Source organism: Hemitrygon akajei, chromosome 2 (assembly GCF_048418815.1).
Source record: "Hemitrygon akajei chromosome 2, sHemAka1.3, whole genome shotgun sequence".
In the NCBI taxonomy this organism is placed as follows: domain Eukaryota; kingdom Metazoa; phylum Chordata; class Chondrichthyes; order Myliobatiformes; family Dasyatidae; genus Hemitrygon; species Hemitrygon akajei.
In genome coordinates this window covers 31,835,253-31,842,270 of record NC_133125.1, presented here as the reverse complement: position 1 = coordinate 31,842,270, position 7,018 = coordinate 31,835,253, and the positions used below count along the sequence as shown (strand labels likewise).

At 38.8% G+C, this 7,018-nt stretch overlaps 1 pseudogene; it reads left to right on the top strand.

Moving 5' to 3' along the window:
- Positions 1 to 4,279: 4,279 nt before the first annotated feature.
- On the top strand, positions 4,280 to 5,427 carry LOC140738517 (WW domain-binding protein 11 pseudogene; annotated as a pseudogene).
- The last annotated feature ends 1,591 nt before the right edge of the window (positions 5,428 to 7,018 follow it).

Genomic DNA, 7,018 nt, shown 5'->3' with positions numbered 1-7,018 from the left:
GTCAAACATAATAAATGAAAAAGGTAATGATACTATGATGAGTCTTGCAACTAAATAAATATATATACTATTTTATAACACACACTAACACACACACACACACACACACACACACACACACACACACACACACACACACACACACACACACACACACACACACACACACACACACACACACACACACACACACACACACACATTTCCTCTCAGATTTCAAAATGCAAAAATAATAAATTATACAAAAAAGTTTTTTTTCAGCCTAGAGCAAATTTCTGGTCATGAATCATATAGGTTAATTTCTCATTTACCTCATCCCCTCCCATAATGTATTTCTGCTGTCTTGGTGTAGACAACATGATAATTTGATTGAAAAAGAATGGAAACTCCCTGAGTCAGGTATTTATCTAGATGTTCCAGGCTTGGTTCCTTCTGGTCGATGTTTTCACAGCAAGCAGTTGTGAAATCTTGTGCTGTCAAGCATGAAAGATTATGTCCTGTGACTACAATAAGGGTGTTTTAGCCTTTGCTGCTAATAAAAGGTTCCTAATTGCCCTCCAAACAGCCAGAAACAAAGCTAATTTTACACCACACAAGATAACACTCTGTAGGCACTAATTAAAGGCTTGAAAAGCTTTTATTTTCAAGATAATAAAACTGGCAAGGAGATAGCTAGTGTGGCTAGGGAACAGGAGTCAAGAGAAATCTGTCATTACCCTTAGAGTGAGATTCCTGATAGATGCACAAGCCAATTCACGTCTTAAATCCTTTAGATTGAAACAGACCTTGAAACTAAAATGGCAAGGACCAGCACCAGAATTAATTAAATAAATGTGATGGCCATCACTTCTCCACTGTCTATCAGAAAACAAGAATGTAAAAGTGCACTAACTCCAAAACAAGAATTTTAGAATAGGACAGGTTTGCACTTGTTTAATTCCGGCATTCTCTCCATCACATTTTCCTCTCATCTATTGCCAAGAGAAAGGAAATTGTGATTCAAGAGAAATGGCACATTAACACTATTTGATGAAAAGTAATGCTTATAAATGTCTGAAATTTAAAAGAGTATCAAGGAACAGACACGTGTTCACTCTCTTTGTGCTTCAGATTAATAGCGTAATAGAGCAAACTATTGTCGGCTTTCAGCTTCTATGTTTCCTTCAATTTTTCTCCTCTTGACGGCTATTGTCTGTGGTGGAGATGTTGTCGCAGCATTTTCCATTAAGGCTATTTGTATCTACGATTCAGTACTTTGGCAGTGGCAGGCCTGCGTTCTGTCTCTGCATCCTTAGGGATTTAATTTGCATGTCTGACATTACCAGTGACGCCGGGCTTTTCTTTCCATCATAATTGAATTTGAAAATTTAAACAATTCAAAAATTTATTGGTAATATGGCTATACAACTTGACCTGAATCATAATTTGTGGCAGCCTCACAATGCTAAACTCCTTGGGCCGTTTTTATAGGCTGAAAGCCCTCAGCAGACAGATTGTTTGTTCATCAGGATGTGGCACTAATCCAGAGGGATTTTGGTAGCTTTGTCATGTGAAAATGACAGCTCACATTTTATATTGGTTGTTTCCAGTCCTACTAACATCCATCCTTGTCATGAGGACACCTGCTTGTGTATTTTAATACTTCAAATACACTTAAATTGACTCTCTCACTACTCTAATGCAGGGTTCTAACCAGTATCTTACTACTGATTCGGAAAGTGTGTGTGTGTGTGTGTGTGTGTGTGTGTGTGTGTGTGTGTGTGTGTGTGTGTGTGTGTGTGTGTGTGTGTGTGTGTGTGTGTGTGTGTGTGTGTGTGTGTGTGTGTGTGTGTGTGTGTGAACATGCATCTGTGCTTGTCTGTTTCTCAGTGTGTGTGCGTATGTTTGTGAATGAATGTATTATTGAGCGTGTGTGTGTGTGTGTGTGTGTGTGGATAGTTTGTGCTTGCAAGTGTGTTTGTCTGTATGTAGGATCGTTGTGTGTGTGTGTGTGTGTGAACATGCGTCTGTGCTTGTCTGTTTCTCAGTGTGTGTGCGTATGTTTGTGAATGAATGTATTATTGAGCGTGTGTGTGTGTGTGCGAGTCTGTTTTGGTGTGCCTATCCGCTTGTGCGTGAGAGACTTTGTGTTGTGTGTGTGTGTGTGTGGTGGTGGGTGGCAAAGTAAGTATTCCAGGAAATGGGTTGTTTTGTGTCTTTTGATGCATGAAGCATTTGCACACACATTGTTTGGCTGTAATTCAAGAAGTGCCGCATTCTAAACATCAAACGAGTTTGAGTAACCATGTTATTTAAACATGGTGAAGTTCCCAATAATGAATGGGACAGGGAGGGAACAGAAGAAAGGCTCTGTAGTCAAAAAATTGAATTGCCATGAGCAAGGGGGCTGCACATGAAAAGCAATAAGCCAATACGTCAAGCTGAGGCCACTGAGCTCAGAGGTGCTGTGCTTAATACTGCGAGAGGAATTATATTTTCTAGTGAACCAAACAACTAAATGTTGGCTGCAATTATGATTGTGTTTAAGAGAAAAAAAATAACATTATGTTGTTCTATTGGCCTGTCAGATCAATTACATTCTGAAATTAATGTTCATGAAAAGTGTGAGATGTTGATTTAAGACTACTCTCTACTGGAAAGCACAAAATAATTGTGAAAATTAAAATTTCCTTTTTGTCTATAATCACAGAGTTGCTTGACATGACATTTTATTTTAAATCAAACTGATTCCAATTATATATTTAATTAGTATGATTAGGCGTGGTTTCCTTTTCAGCTATTAGCCATTTATCTGATTGTTTCTTACCACGTGCAGCATCTGAGAAAGAAAATTAGAAACATTAAAAAATATTAGGCAAGAAAAGGTTTTTTTTAACAAAGCATTTCTGGCCTGTGGCATAATTGGAATCTAGTCTTGCAGATATGGGAGCTGACAAGGGACATCCAGTCAAGGCAAAGTGAGAAATATTAACTATTGATTACATTGATCTGGAAGGTTAAATGGCAAACTACTTTGGTTTGGTCGTGACCATTTCTCAAAAGCTGAGTACCAGCTTTTAAATGCAAAGAATTTCAGAATCAACATCAGAAGCTACACATGGTTTGACTTTGGGGTAAACATTAAGATACACCAATTAGAACAAAGAATTAATTCAAAGGCTAGAGGGATGTGCTGTGGAAGAAAGCCTTTCAGAGCCAGTCTTGTGGGAAGGAGCAGTCTGGGTGAGGGCCAAGTGACTGAAATCAACAATTTACAAAGCTCCACCAAGAATGTCACTTACTGTAAAAGGCTCAGTTGATGGGTCAACCGAATAACAGTGGATATTACATTGGTGATAGCGTGTTACTGAGAAATCAATGTCCCAGTAGAAATAAAAATCATGTAATTTAATCATATATGGTAACTCTAATTTTAAAAAACAGTGACAGTTAAGCAATAATTATCTATGAGCTAGCCCACAACATAATGGAGTATTTTATCCATCTGGCTGCTAACATGAGTAATAATGTCAATGTAATACAGGCAACATTCAGCAAAATGTGGTTCTTTGTGTTTCCTGCAATATAAATAAGTCTGAGATTAGGATCTCGATGATTAGTTTGTTTCTCCATATTTGCTTTTTTTCAGTGTAGTTGATCTCGGTTAATTGGGTCAGCCCATTATTTGGGCCAACTCTTAAAGAACGTAACTAATCAAGAAACGAGTTGGGATTCTCTTCATTTATTTGGGACACGGTGTCACTTATTGGGACAGGAGACGATTGCTGAACAGTTTCTAACTCGCGTCAGTCACATGCACTTGCTGTTTGGCACTACACGGTGTTTATAGTGAACAGTTCAAAAGTTCACAGTTCAAAGTAAATTTATCATCAAAGTACATATATGACACCATATACAAACCTGAGATTTATTTTCTTGCAAGCATTCAACATTAATACAAGAAACACAATAGAATCAATGAAAGACCACATCTAATAGAATGGACAAACGACCAAAGTGCAAAAGACAACAAACTGTGCAAATACAAAGAGGAGGAGAAAAAAGAAATAATAAAAATAATAAACAATTAGGGCTACGCAGTAATATCTATGTAAATCTTCAGAAAGCCACAATACTGAGCACCACTAGCATAGTCCAAAAGTTCCTAGCAATTGAGAAATGAGTGTGCTTGGCTATGTTCGTACCTCAGGTTTTACCAGCTTGAGCTGAGAAAAAATAAATGATAATAATAATAATTAAGTTAGCAGAATGGTGCTGCGCTTGAATTTGCAGGCTGTTCATGAGTTATGTTCACTTTTTTTCGGTAGCGGAGGAGGGGAAGAAGAGCGTCACAAAGCTGGGTCAGAGGTCAATCAGTTCCACCAAGAGTGGGAAGTTTATGAACCTCACTGACCAGACCTGAAAACCTGAAAAGAGGCCAGGAAATGAGAACTGAAGAAGAACAAGAAACAGTGAATGATGGCGTGAGCACCTGTGCTCAAGGTGAAAGACCCCAAACATATAACTAAAGATGTGGAGAAAGTGGATGAAATGGAACTCGGACCTGTTCAGCAACCCCAGGTTAATGAGAAAGTATTGAAGGTTAAGTGGAAGAAACTGTGAGGCACATTTGAGAGCATCCTGCATCTGTATGAGAATGAAAATATTGATTTTTATAAAGATCTACAGAAATCTGAGAGAGAATATGAACAGAAATGACCCCAACTTTGCCAGGTCTGTGACGAGTACTCAGCATGTGGAGGTAGAGAGTATTCTGCTACCAGACATACCTCAAACATTATGATTCAGAATATACTCCTTCTGGGAACTCGGCCACCATCCATACTGAAGAAAACATCAGCTCATGGACCACCCTCCAAACCCATTACACTCATGCTCCTTCCTTTGTATGGCTGCCATCTGGATTGAAGCCACCCAGTCCTCCACCAGGTGCTCTACCACTCAGGTGTTAACATTTTATGCCCAAAGTATAGGGCCTCCTCCAGGTTTACCTCTGATGGGAAAGGATGACGATAATATCTATGATCCTGAAACTGCTTTTCCGGAAATGCAGGAGGATGATGAGGAGGAAGACACTGGGGATGATGATTACAATGATGGCATGGAACAGGATCACGATGGAGATCGAGAGGATCAGGATGAAAACAGTGATGATTCAAAAGATAAAGAGAGTGATGACAATGATGATTCATGGCATTGAGATGAAGATGATGAAAGACTGGACAATCATAAGCCAAGTTGTACTGTGTGGTTTGCAGATGTGCAGGACAAACACAAGAAAAGAAAGAAAAAAAATTGAAGGAGTTGATTCTTCCGCAGGCCACTTTGCTTTGAATGACAGGGCAAGATTTCCTGGAAGAGGAGGAGAAGCCCAGTACTGAGGTGGCCACTGAAGAAATGTTGGATATAGCGGAACAGAACCATTAAAAAACAGACTAAGATTTGCATCTCTCGGCTCCCTTATTTTCCTTTCAATTAGTTTTTATGTTCTGGAGATAGAACAATCCATAATAACTGTCTGGATATTATAACACAGGATAAACAAGCAGGAACAACTTAATAGTTATAGCCATACCAAACACACACAACATACAGAAATCAATAAGTAAAAAACACCAGAATTATGCTGAATTAAAGAGGAAATTGAAAGACTATGGAACATGAACAGGGTATACGTTGTCCCAATAGTAATATCTACAGCTAGTATCAACCAAAAGTTATTACACAATAGCATTAAGCAATATTTATGTATATCTCCATAAAGACAAAATACTAAACACCACAAGAACAGTCCGAAAGTCCCTAGCAATTGAGAAATGAATGTGTTTGGCTATGCCCGTAACTTAGGTTAACCAGCTTAAGCTGAGAAAAGAATATATAATAGTAACAAATAAACAATAAATAGTGAAAACATGAGATGCAGAATCCTTGAAACAGAGACTATAGGTTTTGAGAACAGTTCAGTGATCGGACGAGTGAAGCTAACTGAATTTATCCCCACTGGTTAAAGAGCCTGATGGTTGAAAGGTAATAATTATTCCTGAACCTGGTGGTTGGGGTCCTGAGGCTCCTGTACCTTCTTCCTGATGGCAGCTACGAAAAGGGAAAATGGCCTGGATGGTGGGGGTCCTCGATGATGGAGGGGCATGCAGGGTTGTGCAAGCAGAGAGTCGGCAGAAGGACTTCAGAGAGACTGAGAGAACAGGCCAAAGAAGTGAGAGATGGAGTATAGTGTAGCGAAGCGTACGGTCATGCACTTTGATAGAAAGAATAAAGGCATAAATTATTTTCTAAACAAAGAAAATTCAAAATCAGAAGTGAGAAGCAACTTCAGAATCAGAATCAGGTTTATTATCACTGGCATGTGAAATGAAATTTGATAACTTAGCAGCAGCAGTTCAATGCAATATATAATCTAGCAGAGAAAAGAAAATAATAAATAAAATAAAAAATAATAAAGTATATCAATTACGATATATGTATATTGAATGGATTTTAAAATGTGCGAAAACAGAAATACTGTATATTAAAAAAGTGAGGTAGTGTCCAAAGATTCAATGTCCATTTAGGAATCGGATGGCAGAGGGGAAGAAGCTGTTCCTGAATTGCTGAGTGTGTGCCTTCAGGCTTCTGTATCTCCTACCTGATGGTAACAGTGAGAAAAGGGCATGCCCTGGGTGCTGGAGGTCCTTAATAATGGACGCTGCCTTTCTGAGACACCACTCCCTAAAGATGTCCTGGGTACTTTGTAGGCTAGTATCCAAGATGAAGCTGACTAAATTTACAACCTTCTGCAGCTTCTTTTGGTCCTGTGCAGTAGCCCTTCCATACCAGATAGTGATGCAGCCTGTCAGAATGTTCTCCACGGTACAACTATAGAAGTTTTTGAGTGTATTTGTTGACATGCGAAATCTCTTCAAACTCCTAATAAAGTATAGCTGCTGTCTTCCCTTCTTTCTAACTACATCAATATGTTGGGACCAGGTTAGATCCTCAGAGATTGACACCCATGAACTTG